Source organism: Sorex araneus, chromosome 10 (assembly GCF_027595985.1).
Source record: "Sorex araneus isolate mSorAra2 chromosome 10, mSorAra2.pri, whole genome shotgun sequence".
Taxonomy (NCBI): Eukaryota; Metazoa; Chordata; class Mammalia; order Eulipotyphla; family Soricidae; genus Sorex; species Sorex araneus.
The window spans coordinates 58,190,574-58,216,117 of record NC_073311.1 but is presented as its reverse complement, the minus strand read 5'-3'; the positions used below and the strand labels follow the sequence as shown (position 1 = coordinate 58,216,117).

General features: G+C 38.0%; 1 non-coding gene across 1 annotated transcript; it reads right to left on the bottom strand.

Annotated features, from left to right (window-relative positions):
- Positions 1–1,076: 1,076 nt before the first annotated feature.
- Positions 1,077–1,288, bottom strand: LOC129399270 (small nucleolar RNA U3). The gene has a single exon (XR_008627024.1). It is a non-coding gene; the product is annotated as a small nucleolar RNA U3 (small nucleolar RNA).
- Positions 1,289–25,544: the final 24,256 nt, after the last annotated feature.

Here is a 25,544-nt window from a genome sequence, read left to right as displayed (position 1 = left end):
TTACAAATAAACACAGAGGAAACGGAGGACTGTGATGGGAATAACTCAAATAAACCTAAACTACCTGAGGCTATGTTATCCTACAGACTATATTTCTATTAACAAGACAGGGGGTTTTCCTAAAAGGCTTTCTTTGACAACCTTAAGGGAATTTTCCAATTAATGGCCAAACCTAAGCTGTTAGAAAAGGTGTGAATCTAAGATGCAATGATAGAGTTATTAGTTTTCTCATTAAAAACGTATCAGAAAGCACAATTTGACCTTAAACATGAAATCTAATAGTTACAGTTTTCTTCCTTAGCCTCCTTAGTTTACTTAGTCTATCACTCTTTGACTGATTTTGTTTTCATTGACTTTTCTTTATAAGTTTCTGGCTAATCTGACTGTATTCTAAAAGAAGCTGAAAATCTGTTACCTAAGAATCTAATACCATAAGTAAAAGGAGAAGCAGCCATGGAATCAAAGCAAATGCAGAGAAATAAACATGAGTATAAATTACTGACATCATATTTGGGGTAAATTAGTAAAACGATTAAGGAATTAATCGCACATGTAATTAACATATGATTATAACTATTAATACACAGTCTGATTCAAAGAACAATCTTGAAGGGAATGAATTTCCAGCTAACATGATTAAAGAAGACAAAACTTAATATAAAGTCTACAAAAGAAATAGCGAAAGAGATGAAATGGGGAAATCACAAGCCTTTAATGAGTGCTTAAAAAAATACCATGAAACCACAGTTTCCAGTTTCATGTACCAAACACTGCTGGTCTTTCCTAATGAATTCCTCTGAACAATTAAGTGGGTGGAAACTTTCCACAAGCTAGAAATAGAAGGAAATCTTTTAACTCTTTAACAAAGACAACATTTTGTATCAAGCAAGATTTGACAAAACTCCTGGCAAGGACTTCAAGAAAAAAAGTCACCAAAGCCAATTTTACTTAATAATATGAATGCAAATATCTCAGAAAAATGTCAAGAAATACAATGAGGGATGTGTAAAATGCAACATATGTCATGACAAAGTTGGTTTTAGATTGAGAACTCAAGGATTTTTTTTTTTCGAGAAACAACTCAGACTACATCTCTCCTTCTCCCTCTTGCAGGGAAGAGAAGAACAATTACCAATGGTAAAAGGCAGTTGCAATAACAACACCTACACCTGGCTTCAGGCTCAGGAGGGGAAACTTTGGCTCCTGTTTGTGGTTTTGGGTGCTCTACTCAAGCAGAGAAACTTCTCTAGTAATGGACTGTAGAAATGATCCCTGAAAGTACAGCCTCCAAAAATTTCTTCCCTAAAATTCCTTAAACAATATAATTTGTCACATTAAATGGATAAAGGGGAACTCAATTGATGAATGCAGGAAAAGTACTTGAAAATGAAATTGTCATTATAAACTATCCTAGAAGAGTAAGAACAGAGACACTCCCTAATTCCTCAATGTAAAAAGTTTATGTGTGAAAACCTGTTCAGACTTATCCAGTGGAGGTGACACACTGATGCTTCTTTTTCTTATGTTCAGAATGACAACGAATACTTGTAAATATCAGGAACATTTTCATTCAACATTGAACTACTTGCTAGCCAGTGAAATAAGGCAGGAAAAATAATTTACAAAGGAAATATGTATGAGGTCAAACAAAATTTAATATTGCCAATATCCAAGGGAAAAAATGCTTTTGTATCAGACTCTAAAAGAAAGGTGATAATTATAATTAATGAGGAAGCAGGACTGAGAGCTAACACAGCTGTGAAGCTTGTCTTCCAAACAGGCACTCCTGGTTCACATCCTAGCATCACCAGTCCCTCAAGTACCATCAGAAATTAATCCTGAGCACAGAGCCAAGAATGAGCCTGCAGGGTGTGCCCCCCAAGACAAAGAGATATTTCTGGATACCTGGCCATATAATTCTTCAACTATTATTTCATATTCCTTTCATCATCACATCATCATCATCATCATCATCATCATCATCATCATCATCCCGTTGATCGTCGAATTTCTTGAGCGGTCTCAGTAAAGTCTCCATTCATCCTAACCCTGAGATTTTAGAAGCCTCTCTTTACTTGTCCTTCCCAATTATGCAGCAGTGGAAGCTCTTTCAGGGTCAGGGGAATGAGACCCATCATTGTTACTGGTTTTGGCATATGAATACACCATGGGGAGTTTGCGAGGCTCTCCCATGTGGGCAGGAAACTCTTGGTAGCTTGCCAGGTTCTCCCAGAGGGAGAACTAGGCTATAAGAGGTCTCGCAGCCATGAAGCTCCCAGAATCTTGACCAAATAAGAGTAAATAATATACCAATATAAACAGGGCCTATCACCCTCTTGCTTTATTAAAATGGCACGTAATTATTCAAAGAGCATACTGATCACTTCTCGGACCTGAGCGCAATAGAAAATTTCTTAGATAGAAAATTCAGCTATTTGGGGTCTGAAGTGATAGCACAGCAGGTAGGACATTGGCCTTGCACGTAGCTGACCTGGGTTCGAATCCCAGCATCCCATATGGTCCCCTGAGCACTGCCAGGGGTGATTCCTGAGTGCATGAGCCAGGAGTGACCCCTGTGCATTGCCGGGTGTGACCCAAAAAGCAAAAAAAAAAAAAAGAAAAGAAAAGAAAAGAAAATTCAGCTTATCAGCAATATCCTTATAGTGCTGAAAGATACAAATCCCTTGGTATCCAAACAGCAAATGATAAAGGCAAAGGACTGGGGAGATAGCATGGCAGTTGGGGCTATACACATATGCAAGATCCCATTGGATTCTCAGCACTACCAAGGTGGTCTTGTGGTTCCCTGGTACCTCAGGGCCCAAGAAGCAGCTAACCTTAGGACCCAGCATCACACCGTTTGGTTCAGTTGACTGAGTATCAGAGAAGTGTCCCTGGACCCCCTGAACACTACTAGGAAGGACCCCCCAAGTGCTCTGTGTAATAAAACCAATTACAACTCCACTAAGAGGCAACTTTTAATTTAACTGTATACTCATAATTTTCTTTAGGGTAAAAAATGAAATGGATCAAGATCGCATCAGCATGTGCTCCTGGCAAGAAATAAAGGGGGGGGGGAAAGGGGGCTAAAATATAAAAAAAAACCCAAAATATGAGTTTAGCTCTCCAAAAATGTTGATAACTCTAGACAGAGCCTTATCATGGAAATTATTATGTTGCTATTATGGAAACATTTAGTTAAGTAGAATAAATGGATACAAGGCCACGCAAGTGTTCAGGATGATGAAACCATTAATGTATCATCACTCTGAATTAATAGAGGGAGAGTCTTCTCGATGTGAAATGACTTTAGGTTAACTACATTTTTACTGGCAAAGAAGCATTGTTCTTTACATTTGACTAAGTAGAACAAGAGAAATAGAAAGGAAGACACAGAGGGAGAAATGAAAATAAGTAGAAATAGGCAGCTGTCTCTAGAGAAGAAAGTGAGCAATGTGTAAGGAGCATTCCTTATTGCCCAGGGAAGTTCTTTTAATTTTGTCTTGGGGTGGGTGGGTTTTGGACCACACCCAGCTTTACTCAAGACTTACTCCTAACTCTGTGCTCAGGGATCACGTCTGGAGTCCATATGGGATTATAGTGGTGCAAGACAAGCAAGCACCTAAGCCCTATGCTGTCTCCAAGTCCCACCAAGGTAATTTATCTAGTATTATGTGCCTGTAGAAATTCACAATCACTAGAATCAGTGACAGGTAAATGCTTCTTTCCATTAGCTTCTGAAAGGAAGAGTTTGTGTTCATTGCTGTGATTATGCTTCTGAGGTTGTTCTGTCACATTAGGAATATAGGTCTGGAAAATCAAACCTAGACACAGTATCACAGCTGTTTTCAATTTTTTTGGGGGATTTATGAAAGTGTATTTGTCTGGATCAAGTCAGGAAAGCCCATTCCATTTTATGCATATAAGAGCTATAAGTTTTTAGAGACAAAATTAGAGAAATTCACATATCCATTGAAAGTACAAGAGAGTAAAGTTCAGAAAAAAATGCTGCTGACGGTTCTGGATTGGTAGTTACCTGCAATCACTGAATGGGTAATTTATAAATGCTCACTTAGATATTATTGATTTCAACAATCTCAAGAAGACCTGCTTATTTTAGCAATCCAGAGCACTGAGATGGATGATTAATTTGAGGGAATACAGTCGGAAATGGCTGTACATGTCACCTCTGCTCCTAGTCATCTTGTTTGCCATTTTTACTGCCAGTTTTCAGAAAAATAACGGTTTATCTTCTGCCTTTCAAATCTAAAGTGAGAGCCATTCACTGTCAGACATTCATGTTCAAAACAAGAACATCATAGTTGTTCATATAAAAATTATTTGTTTCTTCTCTTCTGTCTCAAGAAAGAAATATATACATACAAATATATTTTTATCAGAGTATTTATGACCATTTACAGGTAACCATAAATCTCAGACTTTTTAACACCACTGTGACCTATACAAACTTTAATTGCTTACTATTTTTAACTGGAATATGGTTTCTCTATGTCTGGGGAAATATGCATACCAAATAGTCACATCTTCCCCAGAGTGAACCATTGTTAGCAGTCAACATCAGAAGGTGTTCTCCTGATTCAGAGGAGAAAGTGAAGAGCAAATGAATCAAATGTAGCGTGAAAAATAGATAAAAGATAAAATGCAACGTATAGGGTCGCCATTGTGACTACTTTAAGCTGTTTTTGCTAGTTCAAATTCTTAACTGCTGATACTTACAAATATCAACCTGGACATCATCCATTTAATAATATCAGAAATCATTAACTCTATGCTCTCTGAGGTCAAAATGTCTTATTTTGACGTCTATCCATCCTGTGATTTGTAACCAATGATAAAGACACCCCTGTTCTTGGGAAATCCAAGGATTGTCCTGAGGAATGAAGAAAGGTCCAAACATGATGAAACTCTATTGACAATGAGGATTCCTGACAGCTCAGAAATGCAGTCTTGTGAAAAGGGATTTAAGATCAAGAACTTGAAAATCCATGCCATAGGACCCAGCAATTCCAGTTCTTTGCCTCTGCCTCAAGGGTTCCAAACCACTGTTTCAAAAAAATGTGTGTCCCTTGGTTCACTGCGGCATTATTCACAACAGCCAAGATCTGGAAATAACCTACCCATCAACAGATGAGTGGCTAAAACAGCTGTGGCTAAGAGATGCAATGACGTGGATGTGACTTGGCAATAAGAAATGACGAACCCACCACTTTGTAGACGTAGACGGAACTAAGCGGATTGGTTGTGAGTGAAGGGCGTCGAGGGGAGAAGGACAAATACAGAATGGTCTGTCTAGGTGGCCAAAGGCAACGGACCTGAGAATTGACATAGAGCACTGTATCAAGGGAGCGGGCTGGCAGAAGCGTGGGTGACAAGGAGTGGAGACTTCTGACACTGGTGCACAGTGTGGTGTTAAAACGCTTCACTCAAGACAGGACCAAATTGTAAGGCAGGGAGGACGTTTGCCTTTCACGTGGCCAACCCAGGTTCATTCCTGGCAACCCATATCTCCCGAGCACCACCAGGAGTGCTCCCTGAGTACAGAGCCAGGAGTCCTGAGCTTAGCTGGGTGTGCCCCCCTCAATGAAACAAAATAAAATGTTCCACAGAAGAGATTTTATCATTGATAAATATTGGAATTAACAAATGAAGCATATAAATAAAAACTGGGGGGAAAAGTGATTTAGAGAGTGAAATGGAAATATTTCTCTGGTTGATTTATTTTCTATACTGCTATTTAACCATAACTTACAGATTTGAAAAATATTGATTTGGAAAACCGCTCTTCACTGTGATTTCAACAGTGATAAACTTAAAATCCTACCTTTACTTTCTCGCCCCTGCCCCTTAGCTTTTTCACTGGAATAAGAAAATGTTTATAGGTGAACGTGTTTCATTTCTATAGAGTCCTACCGCCATCTAATGGCATTCTAAGATATTGCTGGTAAAAGTACAAATTTTTTAAAATGTGGCAAGGTATGAAGGTACTGCTTTTTAATATTCCTTCCAGTCTGGACGATGCGTATCTATAATTAGAAAATCATTTGTGAAGCTTCCAGATGTTTTTTTTATGAAGGTGAGAGGGGAAAAGAGTTTCAGATCCAGTTCTTATAGTTATCATTTGGATATAAGTATAACCTTACATCTGGCAACCTACACTGGAATTTCATTTGTGAAATTACATTCTAACAAGTGGTTGTGCACTTGTGTTCTGAATTATCAAACTCTTTAGTGTTGGAGATTTTAAACTGTTTAGTACCCTCGTGGGCAAACAGTCACTTAAAAGTTACATGTTTTCCAAGGTCTGGTGAGTAAGACTAAAATGGAGAGATCTGAGGTTTGTAAAATCCTTCAGTAACGTTTCTCAACACAAGTATATGGGGAGTTGATGTTTTTATTTGAGGGGTGGCGATAGATACGGGGTTCCCAGAAGGTGGTTAGGGGGCTCAGAGGCCACTACCTGCTGTATTTAGCCAACTGGGGCTTCGTTTCAGTGTGAAGACCCGAAGGGGTGATGCTCGATGATCCTAGGGAAAGACCAAGCGTCTTGGTCTTGGACTGTCTAGGGCCCTACCTCGCCTCGCTTGGTGCGAGACTGAACTCAGGCCTGGCCAATCTCAACTATCTCCTGGCCCCTGCAGTTTGAATTTTAAGGTAATTTGTTGATATCTGTGGGGGAGAATTACTTCCATTGGTTTTAAAGACAAGATGTGGTCTAGGAGATTATTAAAGGTCAAACGGAGGAAATATTTCTTGATGTTTATAAGATGATCAGCCGTGTAAGTGGACAGTTAATGGTGTGTGAATCAGGTAGCAGGAATGAGAAGTCTATGTGCAATGTAATGATACAAAATAAATTACAGAATAAAAATAAAAGTGCTTAATCAGGAACATTTATAAGTACAAAGAGTCATTAAGCTACCAGGTATCTGAAAGTGCCAAGTCTGCAAAGACGGGTTTTGCCCTTTTATAGAATTCTCCAGAGCAAGTCTTATTGAGATTTTAGAAACTAAAAAAAAAAAAATCAATAGAGTTTTAAAATTCTGAAGTGATTATTTGGCTAGATTAATAAGGCTGTCTTTCCAAGGATTTAAGGCAAAAGATAAGGCAACTTAATTAAATGATCACATGTTTTCACAATAATAAATATTCACACATACTGAAAGTGTCTTCACCACCATTCTAGGACAATCTCTTTTGCCCCTCTTTTTTTTAATGTCTTTTCTGCATTGATCTTTAAAAAAATTTAAGGCAGCTAGATGATAACACCAAATATGCACTAAATTTCTTCTCTATTTATTTTTTTCCTGACAAATGATCCCAAAAATGAATTGGTCTGAAAGAAATTAGTTAACGAATGGGTAATCTGGAACTAGAGTAAGTCAAATCAAGCATTGTGTCTGACTGCTATAAAAATTGAAATACAAAATCTTAATCACCCAGCACTCAGTGGCAATGCTAGATGATTGTGATTAGACAGGACACTGTCCAGGGACTCTTGCAAATGAGAATGTTTTACAATCACTATCACTGTCACAGTCACTGTCATCCCATTGCTCATCGATTTACTCGAGTGGGCACCAGTAATGTCTCCATTGTGAGACTTGTTGTCACTGTTTTTGGCAGTGTATTTTTTCAAATACGCCATGGGTAGCTTGCCAGGCTCTGCCGTGCAGGTGAGATACTCTCGGAAGCTTGCCGGGCTCTCCGAGAGTGGTAGAGGAATCGAACCCGGGTCGGCTGCGTACAAGGCAAGCGCCCTACCCGCTGTGCTATCGCTTGGAAACTTAATATTTATAAAGGGCTGTTCCAGATTAAGTGGAAGGTTTGATATTTATTAGTGATGAAAATCCAGTTTAAAAAGGGGAAAGTTAAATTGCTCTCCTAGGACAACTATTTCAGATGAGGTTACCCCTTCAAAGAACAAAATTGCAGCTGGGAATGATAGGAAAGATTTTATTTAATCTAGTTAGGGATACTTGCTAGTGAAATTTCAAACTTCAGTGTTGGGTAATTATAATAGCAACCTGTCCATGCAGCCTACGGCAAGGCAGTGTGCATTCCTGACCACACCAAATTAGAGAAGAAAGTCAAGTAACTCTCCTGTCTTCCAGGAGAGTTACTTATCGGAAGGGAGGGGAAGGGTGAAAGGAATTCTTAGTCTAATCCTGGGAACTACTACCATGTGGAAAATTTCCTCTGAGAAAATGAACTACTGAAAACTCTACTGTGACATGTGAATGAGTCCCTGGTTTATTTTACTCTCTAGCTATGGTGCCTGGCTTATTTCACCATAGATATTTTTAATCTGCCCCTGAAAAGTTTGAAGTTTGTGCAATACTTCTCTGTGATCTCATTTGTTCAAATAATTCTGTCCCTAGAAACATTGTCCTTTGATTTTTCAGTTGTTTCCTCACTTTATAAAAGTAGTTTTTCTCCTCCATCTCTCTCCCTCTCTCTCTCTCTCTCTCTCTCTCTCTCTCTCTCTCTATATATATATATATATATATACACACACACTCTCTCTCTATATATATATCTTTATACACATATATATAATCAGAGTAGTCATGACTATTTACAGGTACCTTCACAAATATCAGGCTTTGGGCTTTGGAGCATCATAGTTGAGCTACACTAACTTTAATCTTGATCTTAGCCACAAGACTGATAGCACAGCGGGTAGGGTGTTTGTCTTGCACGTGGCTGACCTGGGTTCAATTCCTCTGTCCCTCTTGGAGATCCCAGGAAGCTACAGAGAATATCCTGCCTGCAGGACAGAGCCTGGCAAGCTACCCGTGGCATATTCGATATGCCAAAAACAGTAACAACAAGTCTCACAATGGAGATGTTACTGGTGCCCGCTCGAGCAAATCAATGAACAACAGGATGATAGTGCTACAGTGCTATTGATTGGATTTAAAAATAACCTCTTAAACATGTGATATAATTTAATTTTTGCTCATGATTTTGTAGGCCAAGAGTTTGGGAAGGGGATCTCATTTTATCTGGAGTATCCCAGTGGTTATAACTGGGGTGATAGTCATTGCTAGGATTCTACTTACATAAATACTCAAGCCTCAGGGCTTGGGCATTGTGCTGGCTGTTGACCAAATATTCAGCTGCAGTGTTGCCCGGAGTGCTCGTAGCCTCTACAGCAGAAAGGGCAGAGGTCAACAGAGAGTCAAACAAACCTCCGAAGGATTGGGAGAATGGTGGAAAAGGTTCACCTCCCCCCCAAAAAAAAAAAACATTTAATCACCTTGCTACTAGATAATATAACTTCAGTCTAAATTTTCAGTTAAAGCTTGACTTTTCTTATACAGGTATCTTGAGGTCTTTAGTGTTAGAAACATTCTTGAAGACCTTTTTTTTACATTTGTTTCTGGGAGGCACTTATAACCCCCATTTCTACTGCAAATGTTAGGTTTGTCCTTAGGTTATGATGGCCCCACTCCCATCCCACTCCATATAATCCTTATGAAGTGACTCAAAACGCTACCACCAGGAAAGAAAATAGGTCTCCAAGAAGTTCTCAAACCCAGATATAGTTTAGTTTTCTTTAGTTTTCTTTATTATTTTCACCTTGGGAGCCACATAGGGCCATGCTCGGGGCTAACTCCAGGCTCTGCACTTGGGGAAGACTCCTAGAAGGTTGGGGTGCCATAGGGGGTGCCGGGTTTTGAACTGGTTCAGCCTCATGCAAGGCAAGAGCCTTTACCTGGTTCCTAGAAAGTCAGATACACGCGATTCCACTGTGAGTATTTCCTGTTTCAGAATAAAAGTCCAGGGGCTGGAGAGAGATAGCACAGCGGGGGGTGGGGGGGTGGGGTGGGGGGGCTCATTTGCCTTGCACGTGGCCGACCCCGGTTCAATCCCCAGCATCCCATATGGTCCCCTGAGCACTGCCAGGAGTAATTCCTGAGTGCAAAGCCAGGAGTAACCCCTGAGCATAGCCGGGTGTGACCCAAAAAGAAAAAAAGAAAACAGAATAAAAGTCCAGCTTCCCAATGATATTATTAGTTTACATCCAATATCCTCTCTCTCTCTGCCTCTCTCTCTCTTTTTCTCTGATTCTTTCTCTGTCTCTTTCACTCTGAATAATTTTTAAATAAAATGTTAAGTTGCTCAAATTCAAGCTTATTTATCATATGAGGAAATGAAAATCAAATGGTTGTATCCTCTCCTCTTGGTACAGTCTCAGAGGCAATTCAGGGCCTCAGGTAACCATCCCAATTAAAGCAAACTGGCACTAGCACGTGCTTATTCCTCTTTCTCTATTTAACAAAGCGCTTTTATTCAGCTAGAAACTTATTTAAATACTTAGTTTATTATATTTTATTTAATGTTATTCTGTTATCAATGGAGAATGTTATGTAAGGACTTCTAATTTGCCAGGTTACTGGCAGCAACGGTGCTAAATCATCTTTCCACTCGGACAGAAGAGTTGTGAAACTGAAGTCCATATAATCATATCACTGCCATGTTTAACACTAATCAATGTCTTTCTGCCTTCTAACTTCTGAGCCCCTCAAATGCTTTGTGCTAAAACACTTAAATGGATTTGCTCTTGCCATCCTTTCCAGTTTCTCTCTTTGAGCAACTTCTTATCTCTCTTTTCAACTTAAAACTGCCTTAGCAGAAATGATTAGGGAGAGGATTTGAGGAATAGCACCTTTGAGTCAAAATTGAGTAATAAAATAATGAAAGAGGAGACCCTGGGAAGGGCGGGAATGGAAGAAACGTTTCCTGTCAGTGGGAACATAGCTGGATTAACCAGATTCTAGTGTATTTCTATTTTTATAGAGGGGGAATTTGTTTGTTTGGATATTTATTGCCCTGCATTTGGAAAGAAAAACAAAACATGACAGTGATCTCATAAAAAGTAAACAAAGTATAAAAGGTTTTATCAATATCCTTTAAAAACGGTTTAGCCTGAGGAAGCTGAAATTCTTCTCAAAAACTCTCACCCAAGTCACAGAAATAAAGGACGAAGATTTCAAAATAAACAAAAAAATTTTTAAGGCGGCAGCGGGACAGCTCGGAGCACCCCCTCCCCGCCGGGCAGGTCCCAGTCATTCGCCCACCGCGCCTGATCCCGCCCTCCCGTGTCCGACAGGTATATTGGCTCTTCCCCTTGGAGACCCTGTGCCACCTGGAAAAGCGCCCCCTGCGTCCCGTGCCTGCCCGCGGCAGCGGGACAGCTCGGAGCACCCCCTCCCCGCCGGGCAGGTCCCAGTCATTCGCCCACCGCACCTGATCCCGCCCTCCCGTGTCCGAAAAGGTTAGGGGCGTGTCCTGTCATTTGGGGGCGTGGCCTTAAAAGTGGGCGTGGCCTGTTTCCAGAGCGGCGGCCGCTAACGCGGCGGCAGATATTTTTCTTACCATTCCACGCATTGTCCTTTGGCTACAATTGATTGAACCCATTTCTCCGAAGAACTCCCTCATCATCTTAGTTACTATATGTTGATACTCAACTAACCTAGCCTATCCTAACTTCACAAAAACTGTCAATGAACACATCAACTTGCACGGAAAAGTACTTTGTCAAAAGAGCATAACCAAAAATCTTTAGTCGAGGTTCCTCCCAAGTTAACGAGAGCTCCAGATAGTAAAGCCCATAACAACATGAAGAAACTGAGAAAATCCCCACCACTAGGAGAGAGCCAAGAAAATATCTCACTAACCTCAGCAGCGACCTCCCAGAAATACACCCTCCTCTCAGATAGAGAATTCAGAGAGGAAATTGTCAGGATGATTCATGAACTCAACACAACTATGGAACGAACATCCAATAAATTAAGGGAGGATATGGATGCCGCGTTGGAACGCTCCACCAAGATAATCCAGGAAGAAATGAGAGCAGAAATTTCAAAGCTACGAACAGAAGTCACACAACTAAAAGAATCAGTAGATGAAATGAAAATCTCCGTAGGAGCCCTCAATAGTAGAATGACTACAGCCGAAGACAGAATCAGTGAACTTGAAGATGAGCTGCACAAAGCATATAGACAACAGCAAATAATGGCAAAAGACCTCAAAATGGCTCTCGAGCGAGTTAGAGTCCTAGGGGACGACCTCAGGAGAAACAACATAAGAATCATGGGAGTGCCGGAACCACACGGAACCAATCACAATGAAAAAAACACCATTAAAGACATCATTGCTAAAAAATTCCCAGAGCTAGAGAATGTGGACATCCAGATTCAAGGAGTCCGAAGGGTGCCAGCTAAAAGGGACCCAAATAGAAAATCCCCAAGGCATATCATAGTCAGAATGATGGATGCCGTGGATAGAGACACAATACTGCAAGCAGCAAGATCAAAGAAGGAGATCATATACAAAGGCGCACCCCTTAGATTCACAGCAGACCTATCAGAAGAAACCCTCCAAGCCCGAAGACAATGGTGGGATATAGTGAAAAAACTTCATGAAATGAATGCCTCACCAAGAATACTCTACCCGGCTAAACTCTCAGTTAAACTTGAAGGAACCATACATTATTTCATGGACAAGCAACAGCTCCGGAACTTCATAGACTCAAGACCAAATTTAAAAGAAGGACTCAAAGGGCTACTATAAGACAAGGAAAAAGACCTATAAGAACAACAAACCCTACAAAAAAATGGCACAAAATCCAATGACAATAATCTCTCTTAATGTTAACGGGCTAAATGCACCAATCAAGAGGCATAGAGTGGCAAAATGGATTCGGAAACTAAACCCAACCTTCTGCTGCCTACAAGAAACACATCTGAATAGCCGGAACAAACACAGACTAAAAATCAAAGGATGGAAAACAATCCTGCAAGCAAACAGCCCCCTCAAAAAAAAAGCAGGGGTGGCCATACTAGTATCCGATAGCATTGATTTCAGGCTGAAAAAGACCAGAAGGGACAGCAAAGGTCATTTTATATTCATCAAGGGATATGTGCAACAGGAAGAAATCACACTCCTAAATGTATACGCACCTAATGAACGACCAGCGAAATACTTAAAAGAACTCCTAACAGAATTTAAGGAGGACATAACTAGCACCACGATAGTAGTTGGAGATTTCAACACTGCCTTATCACCTCTGGATAGATCGACAAGAACAACACTCAGCAAGGAAACGAAGGCCCTGAAGGAAGAAATGGAGGAGACAGGGCTAATAGACCTATACAGGGCTATATACCCCCAAAAGAAAGAATACACATTCTTTTCCAGTGCACACGGAACATTTTCCAAAATAGACCATGTTCTGGGCCACAAGTTATACCTTAATAGAATTGGAAAGATAGAAATTGTATCAACTATCTTTTCAGACCATGATGCACTGAAGATGGAAGTTAATCATGCACAGACTCGGAGAACCAAATCAAACACTTGGAAATTAAACAACTCACTATTGAACAATGAGTGGGTCACGGAGGAAATCAAGAAAGAAATTAAGAGATACCTTGAAACAAATGAGAATGAAGACACAAGCTACCAGAACCTATGGGACGCAGCTAAAGCTGTGTTAAGGGGAAAATTTATAGCTCTGCAAGCCTTCCTCAGAAAGGAAGAAAGGGCCTATATAGATAGTTTGACTTCGCAGCTCAAGATCTTAGAAGAGGACCAGCAAAAGGAACCCAAACCAGATCGAAGGAAAGAAATAATAAAACTTAGAGCAGAAATTAACGATATGGAAACCCGAAAAACAATCCATAAGATCAATGAAACAAAGAGCTGGTTCTTCGAGAAAATAAATAAGATTGATAAACCGCTAGCAAGACTCACAAAGAAAGAAAGAGAGAAAACCCTAATAAACCGAATCAGAAATGAAAAGGGGGACATCACAACAGAAACCAAGGAGATTCAAAGGATCATCAGAGACTACTTTGAAAGTCTGTATGCCACAAAACAAGAGAACCTAAAAGAAATGGACGAATTCCTTGACTCCTACAACCTCCCAAGACTGAGCCAAAAAGGCGTGAAATACCTGAATAGGCCCATAAATATCAAGGAAATCGAAACGGTAATCAAAAGTCTCCCCAAAAACAAAAGCCCAGGTCCAGACGGATTCACTGGCGAATTCTTCCAAACATTCAAAGAAGACTTGTTGCCAGTTCTCCTTAAGCTTTTCCAGGAAATCGAAAAGACAGGAACCCTGCCGAACAGTTTCTATGAGGCACATATCTCCCTAATACCAAAAGCAAACAAAGACACCACTAACAAAGAAAACTATAGACCAATATCCTTGATGAATACCGATGCGAAGATTCTCAACAAAATACTAGCAAATAGAATCCAACAACTCATCAAAAAGATCATACACCATGACCAAGTGGGATTCATCCCAGGGATGCAAGGTTGGTTTAACATTCGGAAATCAATCAACATAATCCATCACATCAACAAAAGTAAAGATAAAAACCATATGATCATATCCATAGATGCAGAAAAAGCATTTGACAAGATCCAACACTCCAAAAACTCTCACCAAAATGGGTTTTGGAGGAACTTTTCTCAAGATAGTCAAAGCCATCTACCATGAACCTATGGCGAGCATTATTATCAATGGAGAAAAACTAAGGGCTTTTCCTCTGAGATCGGGGACAAGACAAGGATGTCCACTCTCACCACTTCTCTTTAATATAGTACTGGAAGTATTAGCAATAGCCATCAGGCAAGAAAAAGATATTAAGGGGATTCAGATTGGAAAGGAAGAAATCAAGCTCTCACTATTCGCAGACGATATGATACTATACCTAGAGAAACCTAAAAGCTCTAGTAAGAAACTCTTAGAAACAATTGACCTATACAGTAAAGTCGCAGGCTATAAAATCAATACCCAAAAATCCATGGCCTTCCTATATGCAAACAATGAGACAGAGGGAAGGGACATGAAAAAAGCAATCCCATTCACAATTGTGCCCCAGAAAATCAAATACCTTGGAATCAGCTTAAACAAAGAAGTAAAGGACCTCTACAAAGAAAACTATAAAACGCTACTTCATGAAATAAAAGAGGACATGAGGTAATGGAAACATATCCCCTGCTCATGGATAGGGAGAATAAACATTGTCAAAATGGCAATACTCCCCAAAGCATTATACAGATTTAACGCGATCCCTATGGGGATACCCATGGCATTCTTCAAAGAAGCGGAGCAAGCAATCCTGAAATTTATATGGAACAATAAACGCCCACGGATAGCTAAAACAATTCTTGGGAAAAAGATGATGGGAGGCATCACCCTTCCCAACCTTAAACTCTACTACAAAGCGGTAACAATTAAAACAGCATGGTACTGGAACAAAAGCAGAACTGCAGACCAATGGAACAGGGTGGAATATCCCCACACACAACCTCAAATGTATGATCATCTAATCTTTGATAAAGGTGCAAGAGATGTGAAGTGGAGCAAGGAAAGTCTCTTTAACAAATGGTGCTGGCACAACTGGACAACCACATGCAAAAAAATGGGCTTAGAACTCGATCTGTCACCATGCACAAAAGTCAGATCAAAATGGATTAAAGACCTCAACATCAGACCACAAACCATAAGGTACATTGAAGACAAGGTAGGCAAAACCCTCCAGGATATTGAAGATAAAGGTATCTTCAAAGATGACACGGAACTAAGCAATCTAGTAAAAACAGAGATCAACAAATGGGACTACATTAAACTAAAAAGCTTCTGCACCGCAAAAGAAACAGCGACCAGAATACAAAGACTATCTACAGAATGGGAAAGGATATTTACACAATACCCATCAGATAAGGGGTTGATATCAAGGGTATATAAAGCACTGGTTGAACTCTACAAGAAGAAAACATCCAACCCCATCAAAAAATGGGGCGAAGAAATGAACAGAAACTTTACCAAGGAAGAGATACGAATGGCCAAAAGACACATGAAAAAGTGCTCTACATCACTAATCGTCAGAGAGATGCAGATCAAAACAACTTTGAGATACCACCTCACACCACAGAGGCTAGCACACATCCAAAAGAACAAAAGCAACCGCTGTTGGAGAGGATGTGGGGAGAAAGGGACCCTTCTACACTGCTGGTGGGAATGCCGGCTAGTTCAGCCCTTTTGGAAAACAGTATGGACGACTCTCAAAAAACTTGAGGTTGAGCTCCCATTTGACCCAGCAATACCACTGCTGGGAATATATCCCAGAAAAGCCAAAAAGTATAGTCGAAGTGACATATGCACTTATATGTTCACCGCAGCACTGTTTACAATAGGCAGAATCTGGAAAAAACCGGAGTGCCCTAGAACAGATGACTGGTTGAAGAAACTCTGGTACATATATACAATGGAATACTATGCAGCTGTTAGAAAAAATGAGGTCATGACGTTTGCATATAAGTGGATCTACATGGAAAGTATCATGCTAAGTGAAATGAGTCAGAAAGAGAGAGACAGACATAGAAAGATTGCACTCATCTGTGGAATATAGAATAATAGACTATAAGACGAACACCCAAGAATAGTAGAAATAAGTACCAGGAGGTTGTCACCATGGCTTGGAGGCTGTTCTCTCATTCTGGGCAACTCAGAGAAGGGAACAGCAAGTAAAATGTGGTTGTTGGTCATGTGGGGGAAAGATGATGCGGGCCAAATATAGACTAGAGACTGAACGCAATGGCCACTCAACACCGTTATTGCAAACCACAACACCTAACCAGAGAGAGAGAACAAAAGGGAATTCCCTGCCATAGTGGCAGGGTGGGGTGGGGGGAGACGGGACTGGGAAGGGGGGGTGGGATGTTGGGTTTACTGGTGGTGGAGAATGGGCACTGGTGAAGGGATGGGTTATCAAACTTTGTAAGGGAGAAACATGAGCACAAAAATGTATAAATCTGTAACTGTACCCTCACGTTGACTCACTAATTAAAAATAAACTATAAAAAAAATAAAAAATTAAAAAAATTAAAAAAAAAATAAAAATAAAATAAAAAAAAACATTAAAAAAAAAAATTTTAAATCCTGCCTTTCTCAGATATGCCACACTGTTTCATGGATGAGCACTTTAATTTTGCTGCCTCATTTTCCAGAAGAATTTTGCAATTTATTTATTTATTTTTTTAGATAACTAAGCTACTCATTTTAAGTCCCACTTCCTAGAAGACTTCTTGAAAACTCTCCAATATAAATTCAAACCCAACCCACACACCCATACAGTTTTCTGTCGTGGCGTTTACCATGACTACTGATCTGTGCCATGGAGTTACATTTATGCAACTTAACATATTTATTATTAAAATATTGTATATTTTATGTACATATCATATGTGATTTTAAGATAGCCCTATACTTCTGGTTTGTAATAGAATTCAGTTGCATTATCCATAAATAATAATCTCATTTCATAATCACAATTGGAGAAATATTGCCTGTCAATAACAAATTTACTATGTATCTCTTTGATGTCCTAATCCTTTAGAATTTTCAGAAGAAGTGTTCTGTACATAACAATTTTTCTAAATATACTTTTATTATAATCAGTCAATATTTTGTTTTGAAAAATTATAATCATATCACTGTATTACTGTCTCACTGTCATCCTGTTGATCATCTATCTGCTCAAGCAGCACCAGTAACCATTGTGAGACTTGTTGTTACTGTTTTTGGCATATCGAATATGCCATGGGGATCTTGCCAGGCTCTGCCGTGCAGGCGAGATACTCTCGGTAGCTTGCCAGGTTCTCCGAGAGGGACGAAGGTATTGAACCCAGGTTGGCCATGTGCAAGGCAAATGCCCTACCCACTGTGCTATCATCTATACTAAAATATTATGCCAGTTTAGCAGGTTTTAAACTAGTCATCTGACTTTGGCACAGGGGGAGTTATTTTCAGCAATTAAATTTTAGACCCATTGTGATTCGTAGAATGTTAATCTTATATATATTCTCTATACTTTTTGTTCTCATGAATCTGTCATGAGAAATTCTTAAAATATACCAATTATTTTAAAATGAGGACTGATTAAATTCTTTTAATCAGCACTATACATTGGATATGTATTTAATGTTTCTAAACTTGCCCCAATATTTTAAAATTCAGAGTGCACAAACGTAACACATGTATTCTGTTCTCCTTCATGGTAATTATACTCTATTGAACTTTTCTTACTTGATACTTCTACTTGATTAGTACTACAGCACCTTTATTTCCTTATCTAATTTCAAATTGTGCTTCTCTTTCATCAATATTCTTGATCCATCTTTGTCATTAGAGCTCCATTTTTACTCCCCTAAACTATTTGATTAATTCCAATACTCATTAGCATTTAATTTGTTCTATTGTTATACTCCATTTAGGTATTTTTATGCAGCTTCAAACTTAAAAAAATATATTAAGTGGTTTTGTGCCAGAAATAAAAAAGAAAAACATACATTTTCCACCTCTTTAAAATAAAGGGTAGGCAAACATTTCATAGGCTTGTATTAATAAATCAAATACTTGTGAACCATAATACTGAAAAGGAAAGAGAGTAAAAGAGAGCAAGAGAGAGAGAAAGTAGAAAATTTCCTGCCATAAAAGCAGACTGGGTGAGGTGGTGGAAGGAAAACTGGAGACATTGGTGGTGGAAATGTACCCTGGTGAAAAGAAAGTTGTTAGAACATTTTTTGACTGAAAGCCAATCTTGAACAACTCTGTAACTGTGTATCTCAGGGTGATTCAATTAAAACTAAATAAGTAGATACATGAAAATATTCTTGCAAAATATGTATCTTTTAAAATATGGATTTGGGATACTTGTTTATATGCACAATATTTTATGCACAATATTTTTTATTTCTTGAGCATATTTTAATTCCTCTAACAATTTCAGATTATCAGTTTTTTAATAATTAGGAAATAAGACAGTTTTAGATGGTTTCATTTCATTTTACATACAAAATTTCTCTCTCATTATTTTAATCATTAATTAGATGTAGCATCTTGATTATTTTTATCCCAAACCTACCTACATTCCTAAATTACTAATGATTAAGGAATTTCTGTTAAACTTTTAGGAAAGGTATTACTTGATCTTATTACTCTTCTTTGTATTTGCAGTTTTACTTCAACATACCTCAGAAGACTAAACATTTTTACTAATATAAATAAACAAATAAGGAAACTCTTGAAGGGCTGGAGTGAGGTAGAACAAGTCATGACAGGCTGCACTTCAGCCAAGCATATAGTAGGTCTAAATTTCTGTTTCCGGAAGACCGCTGTTCCTATTTCCCCAAAAGTTTGTGGTTGGAGTTACTGGAAAGACTCCTCTGTCCCTACCCGCTTACATTAATCAGTAAGTGACACATCGTGTCCCATAGCCTGTTACTGGAAAAACCCGCACAGCATAACTGTTGGTGTCTGCTCACTATGCCTAAGTGACCAAAGCTGGCGCCAGCTAACTATGATAATGTGATTAACGATATTAAAAACCTGTTGAATAAGGGCTTGGGGTCCTTGTCAAGACTCCACTACGTTGGATGAGACTTGGACCCTAGCTCAAGCTAGCAGTGAAGGTCCTTTGCTTTTGCATTCTCACGTGTGGAACTGGTCTCTCTGTGAATGGGAAACCCGAAACCCGGGCATAACATCCTAGGACATTAATAGAAGGCATTAAAGTTGAGATCTTTTTAAATTTAAAAGTGAAAATTAATGTGATGTAGTATAAGATGACAGAGGCTGGGCTCTGAGGCTCTCAGTGTGATCTCTAACACCATAGTATCACCCCTCCAGAGAGCCACAGAGAGCCTTTTTGTGTGATTCTGGTGGCCCTGGTGTCACCACATCAGTAGGTTCAAATGCTGAACTGTCAGGCCCAGGGTATGAAACTCAGTACCTGTGACTCTACCCCCTTTTCAGGCCCCACGCACTACTGGAAGGATCTAAATAAATCAACTTCATTAAATAAGATCACAAGATTTGATCTCTTGAAAACAGTAGAGGACTATAAAGTTAAAATCAGTTAATTTTCAAAAATTTAGCTTTATGAACTTTAAGTGACTTGGTATATAATAATAATAATTGAATAGTCATTCACACTCAACTCTTCATGGCTTAAAGTTTTTTAGTTGTAAATTTTGATCTGTATTTTCTACGGAAAATGTAAAAGAATTCAGTGGAATAAAGGCATAAACTTTAGAAGGAACTCTTAAAACATCAAGACTCACAAAATTATGATTTCAAAATATTTGGTAAAAAACCCAAATAAATTGAGGCTATGAGATACACGGTGAAAAATATGTAGTGATTGTAGGCTGTTTTCAAGAGAATTTTACGTCAGATAGCTCACTAAATGAGCTGAAACTTTACCCAGATACATGTTATAAAACAAGTTCATCTGCAAGTAATTTAATTTACTTCTGTGAAAACGCTCAGCAGTGCTCTGTGTAGCATTAGGTATCGGAGATGTATCACAAAAGCAATTAGATCATACTGGAAACCAGCTGTGCATAAAGTAGATTGCTTTATCTAGGTGATAAAAACCTTGCAGAGTGTGAACAATATGGGGTATAAATGTAACATTTTAATGAGCAACGTAAAAGATGGATAGGATGAACAAGAGAAATTGCAAATTTGCATGGGACATATGAAAGTGGAGGGAGGGGATAAGAAAGAGAATGATTTGCCCTGGGTTCTAATAAACTGCTAACTGTTCTGACTTTTAATAAGAAAATTTTCTACATCATTTAATTAATTTATCAAACATATAATACAATTTATAGTTGAATCACTTTGAGCAAATTCAGTTTTTCAAATATATTCTGAATGAAGACATAAATGGTGTAATCAAAATCTATTCCTTCACTAGGGAAGGTGTAAAAAGAAAAGAGATGAAAAAGCAATAAAGAAGGAATGAAGAGGCATGAAGGCTTACATGAAGGCTAAGGGTGTAATTTTGATAAAACTCACGAGGCAGGAAAGGAGGTTCAAGAGGCTGCTTGTCTGGTTTAGACCCAATGAACACTGTCATTTGGAAGTAACTGAATAAATTTGGGGAAAATGAATGGATGGAAAAATTTACCAAGGTGAAGAAATAAGTTTAAAACCAATGTAGAGTGAAGGAGGGACAATAAATAATACTGCTAAGATTTATCAGGATTATTGAGAATATGTCTTATTTCACTTATTAACTTTCAAATGACTTGTAGTGACTTCTAACATTTACTGATATCTGTCTTACTAATGAAAGAGTTTACATTTAAATAGTTTCAAACTGTGTTGGAATTCAAGAACACAGAATACAAGGACTTTTTAAAAAAATTTTTTTAAATTTTATTGAATCACCGTGAGATAGTTACAAGCTTTCGTGTTTGGGTTACAATCTCACAATGATCAATAGAACACAAGGACTTTGGTGGAGTGTATTAAGCACTTTGGCTATGATGAGTCTGGATATATATATGATATGCATTAATTTATATATATGTATTAAACATATGAATATATGAATGTTGATATATAATGTGTATGTTAATATGCTACATATTAAATATACTCATATAAAATGCAAATATATATTATATATGTACCATATCATAAACATCATAGTAATTATATTACCTAAAATATAATCAATTACATTAAAAAAAGAACAAAAAATAGAAACTACATCTGATTAAAAAGAATTAGTAAAGGACAGTAGAATATTATGGACAGTAGAATATAATTTTCCATTCTAAACAATTCCTAGTTGCTACTACTTGTTGATTATCTACTATGCACCAAGCCATCTGCTAACTATCCTGCATTTATTTAACCTCTTTGTTAGTCCGGAAACTATGAAAACTTAAGTTCAATTTCAACAGCAACATTTAGGTTTTTGCTTACATTTATATTTTTCTTTTTGCTATATTTTTTGGGGGCAACTCCAGGGACTCAGGGGCTACTCCTGGCTCTGTGCTTGGGGACCACGCTGGAAGTGCTCAAAGGAATGACTTTCCTCGGTTCTATCCTCTTGAGCTACCTCTCTGATCTTTAATGACATCATTAATGCTTTGTTATAATGCTCTCTTAGAACTTGTGAATCCAGTCAGTAACATATCCTTCTTTTTTTTTTTTTTTTTTTTTTTGCTTTTTGGGTCACATCTGGCGATGCACAGGGGTTCCTCCTGGCTCTGCACTCAGAATCACTCCTGGCGGTGCTCAGGGGACCATATGGGATGCTGGGAATCGAACCCGGGTTGGCCGCATGCAAGGCAAACACCCTACCCACTGTGCTATTGCTCCAGCCCCAGTAACATATACTTTTTGCTTTCAAATTCCTTTTAAGTATATGTAAATGTGGGAGGATGTTAACAATGACCAACTAAATTCCTAGAAGCCTAAGGGTCATCTAATACATCAGAAAAAGAATGTCAATTCTTTCTTTAATTATAAATCCATATTGGCCTTGCCCATAATTGAAATGCAATGCTAAACATTGTGGAACTTTTAAAAATGAGCAATCATTTCATGTACGTAGTCTAAAATAACTAATGAAGTCGGAAGTAAATACACAGATATCAAAGATGTGTGAGAGTTCATCTAAAATATGATTATTCTTAGAAAAGGCTCAGTTGCACATCATGAATTCTTTTTTTTCATTTGAATAATTGCTGAATAATTGCTCAAAGCATAAGAGATACTTGGTGGAGAATGGGCACTGGTGAAGGGATGGGTTATCGAATTTTGTATGGGGGAAACATGTGCACAAAAATGTATAAATCTGTAACTGTACCCTCACGTTGACTCACTAATTAAAAATAAACTATTAAAAAAAGAATAAAAGGTAACACAAAATATGAAATATATTTGAAAGAATATTCTATATGTCTTCTGTCTTGGTTCTCAAAGCAATTGAAGTGTTTGAAACTAGTACGGTGTTTAAGACTGTTGTCTTGCACAAGGCTGTCCAGTTTCAATCTCACCGCATGTGATTATCTGAGCAACACCAGGGGTGATTCTTGAGCACAAAGTCAGGGATGTGGCTCAAACAGCGCCTGGTTTTCAGATCAAAATGGACACAGAGATCAATAGAACAGAGGAGAGCCCAGAAATAACCTCACATAGGTATTATTCATTTATGACAATGGAGTCAAGTCCATACAATGAAATAATGATAGATTCTTCACTAAAATGGGGTCTGGAAATATTGGAATGTGAACTATAAAAGAATGAAACTAGACTATTAACTATCTACAATAATCCTAAATGGAGTAAATAGTTGATGTAAGACATGAAACAATAATACATATACAAGCACACTGACTTTAACTTAGCAATATCTTTGCTAATAGCAGCAAAGAAAGTGAAGTAAACGTATACAAATGGGACCATCTGAAACTAAAAAACCTCTGCGAAAGGAAATTACCATCAAAATGGAAAAAACAAGCATTTTATTATATGAGAGAAGATATTTGCAAGACATACATTTGACAAGACATACATTTGACAAGACATACATTTGCAAGACATAGCTTTGACAAGCAGTTAATATGATACCCCAAATACAGGAAGAATTCACAGAGTCAAAAAACAAACAAACAAAATAACCCTGATTTAAAAATTGGTGGAGGATCCAAAATAAATATTTCACAAATGAAGATGTAAAGATGATGAATATAGAGATGTAAATATCATTCACATCTCTTATTCAGGAAATAGAAATCAAAATCACCATGAGTTGCTACCTCCTACTGTATCCAGTTGTTCTCAAAAAAAAAAAAATGTTGGAGAGGATGTGAAGAGAAGGAAACCTTTATACTCTATTGGTGAGAATGTGGGACTGTAAATTGGTGGAGCCATAATAAAAAGCTGCATGACTATTACTCAATAAATTAAAAATAAAATCTGGGACTGGAGAGATAGTACAGTGAGCCTTGCCTAGCATGCGGGTAATGGGTTAGAAACCCAGCACTGAATAACGTCCCTGTGCCCAGCCAGAGTGACCTCTCAGAGCAGAGCTTGGAATAAACCAGAGCACAACCACGTTTGTCCCTCAAAACAAAATAAAGTAACAACTTTAAAAAAAATGCATTTGACCTAATCATCCTTTCTCTGTGTGTGTGGGGTTTGTCCAAAGATTATGAAACACTAGCTCAAAGAAACACATCTTTGCCCATGTTCACTGAGGCCTTTGCTACAATTGCCAAGAGCAAAAAGAATGACAGATAATTGGGTAGTAAAGATGAAGTGATCTCCAGAGTGGATTGCTGTTTAGCTCTGAAAGGGATTAAGTCCTGTCGTTTGGAACAACATGGACCTTGAAAGCCTGTAAGCGAAATCAGTCAGTTAGATAAACTACATGATTTCTCTTTTATGAATATTTTTTCCTGAAGGCTCTATAAGAAAATAAATGATATTTCAAGAGTTGTAATAATAGCATTTATTGATACAAAAGTATTTAGTAAATAATAAAGATTATATTTCAAAGTATTTGAAATATTTATCCTATGTTATAATTAAATACAGTAAAATAGTCAACCCTACAGTGGGTGGCATTATTAATTATGAATGCAGAATTATAGAAATACATCAAATATGTGTAGTTTTAAGAGCAAAATGTAAAAAAATTTGATGATGATAAAAGTAAATATTGATGTTCTGATTAAAACTTGTTACCAAAACCATGATTAAAAACTGAATTTAAACAATTGACAACTCATTACCTTTTTGTTGAGGTTAAAATAAATAAAACCAAAATAAAAATAATTAGTGATTACAAAGAGAAATACTTTCTATCAGTATCCCATATATAGATAGCATTCCTCTTTTGGTGTAGTGACTTAAACCTGTGCATCTACATAGAATGACTTGGTGTGTTTGTTTTTGTTTTTTATCAGATTAATTTTCTAACATCTCAAAAAAAAAGAATCCTAGGAATTGAGTCAGTGACAACTTGCTGGCTTTCAAATATAGTCTCTTTATACTCATTAAATATCAGTAGTCATTTTCTTATGAATCACACACATACAACCAACAAATATATAGTAGAAACCTTACTACCTAGATAAGTGGGTTTGGATAGCCAGTAATGTATTCCCAAAAGAAACATTTTGGGGGAGGCTATGCCCAAAGTGCTCAGGCCTAACTCCTGGCTCTGCACTCAGAGATCACTCCTGGCGGGCTCAGGGGGATGCTCATGTTTGCTGTGTGCCAGACAAGTGCCCTACACATGACTATCACTCTGGCTCTTCCGGAGTGATGTAAAATAAAAATAAATATTTTATGAGAACATTGAAAAAAAATATTCTTGGAAGTATTTGCCACCAAATTGTCAAAATGACATAGATTTTCATCATACGATGGCTCATATAATATATGGCCCTTAATCATATCAAGCTAATTTTTATAAGTCTCTAAAAGTCATGTGAATGTTCCTTTCAAAACCTGAGAAAGGTCAGTTCTGCTCTAAAAGTAGAAACACTAAAGTTATGAATAGGTTCAGAACTTCTGGACCTCTGTTTTCTTATTATGGTAGAAATACTGAAGTTGAGACGTCTGCTTATTCAGAGAGGGATTAAGGGAGTAGATGATACAGTCAACACCAGGAAGTCAAGTCATA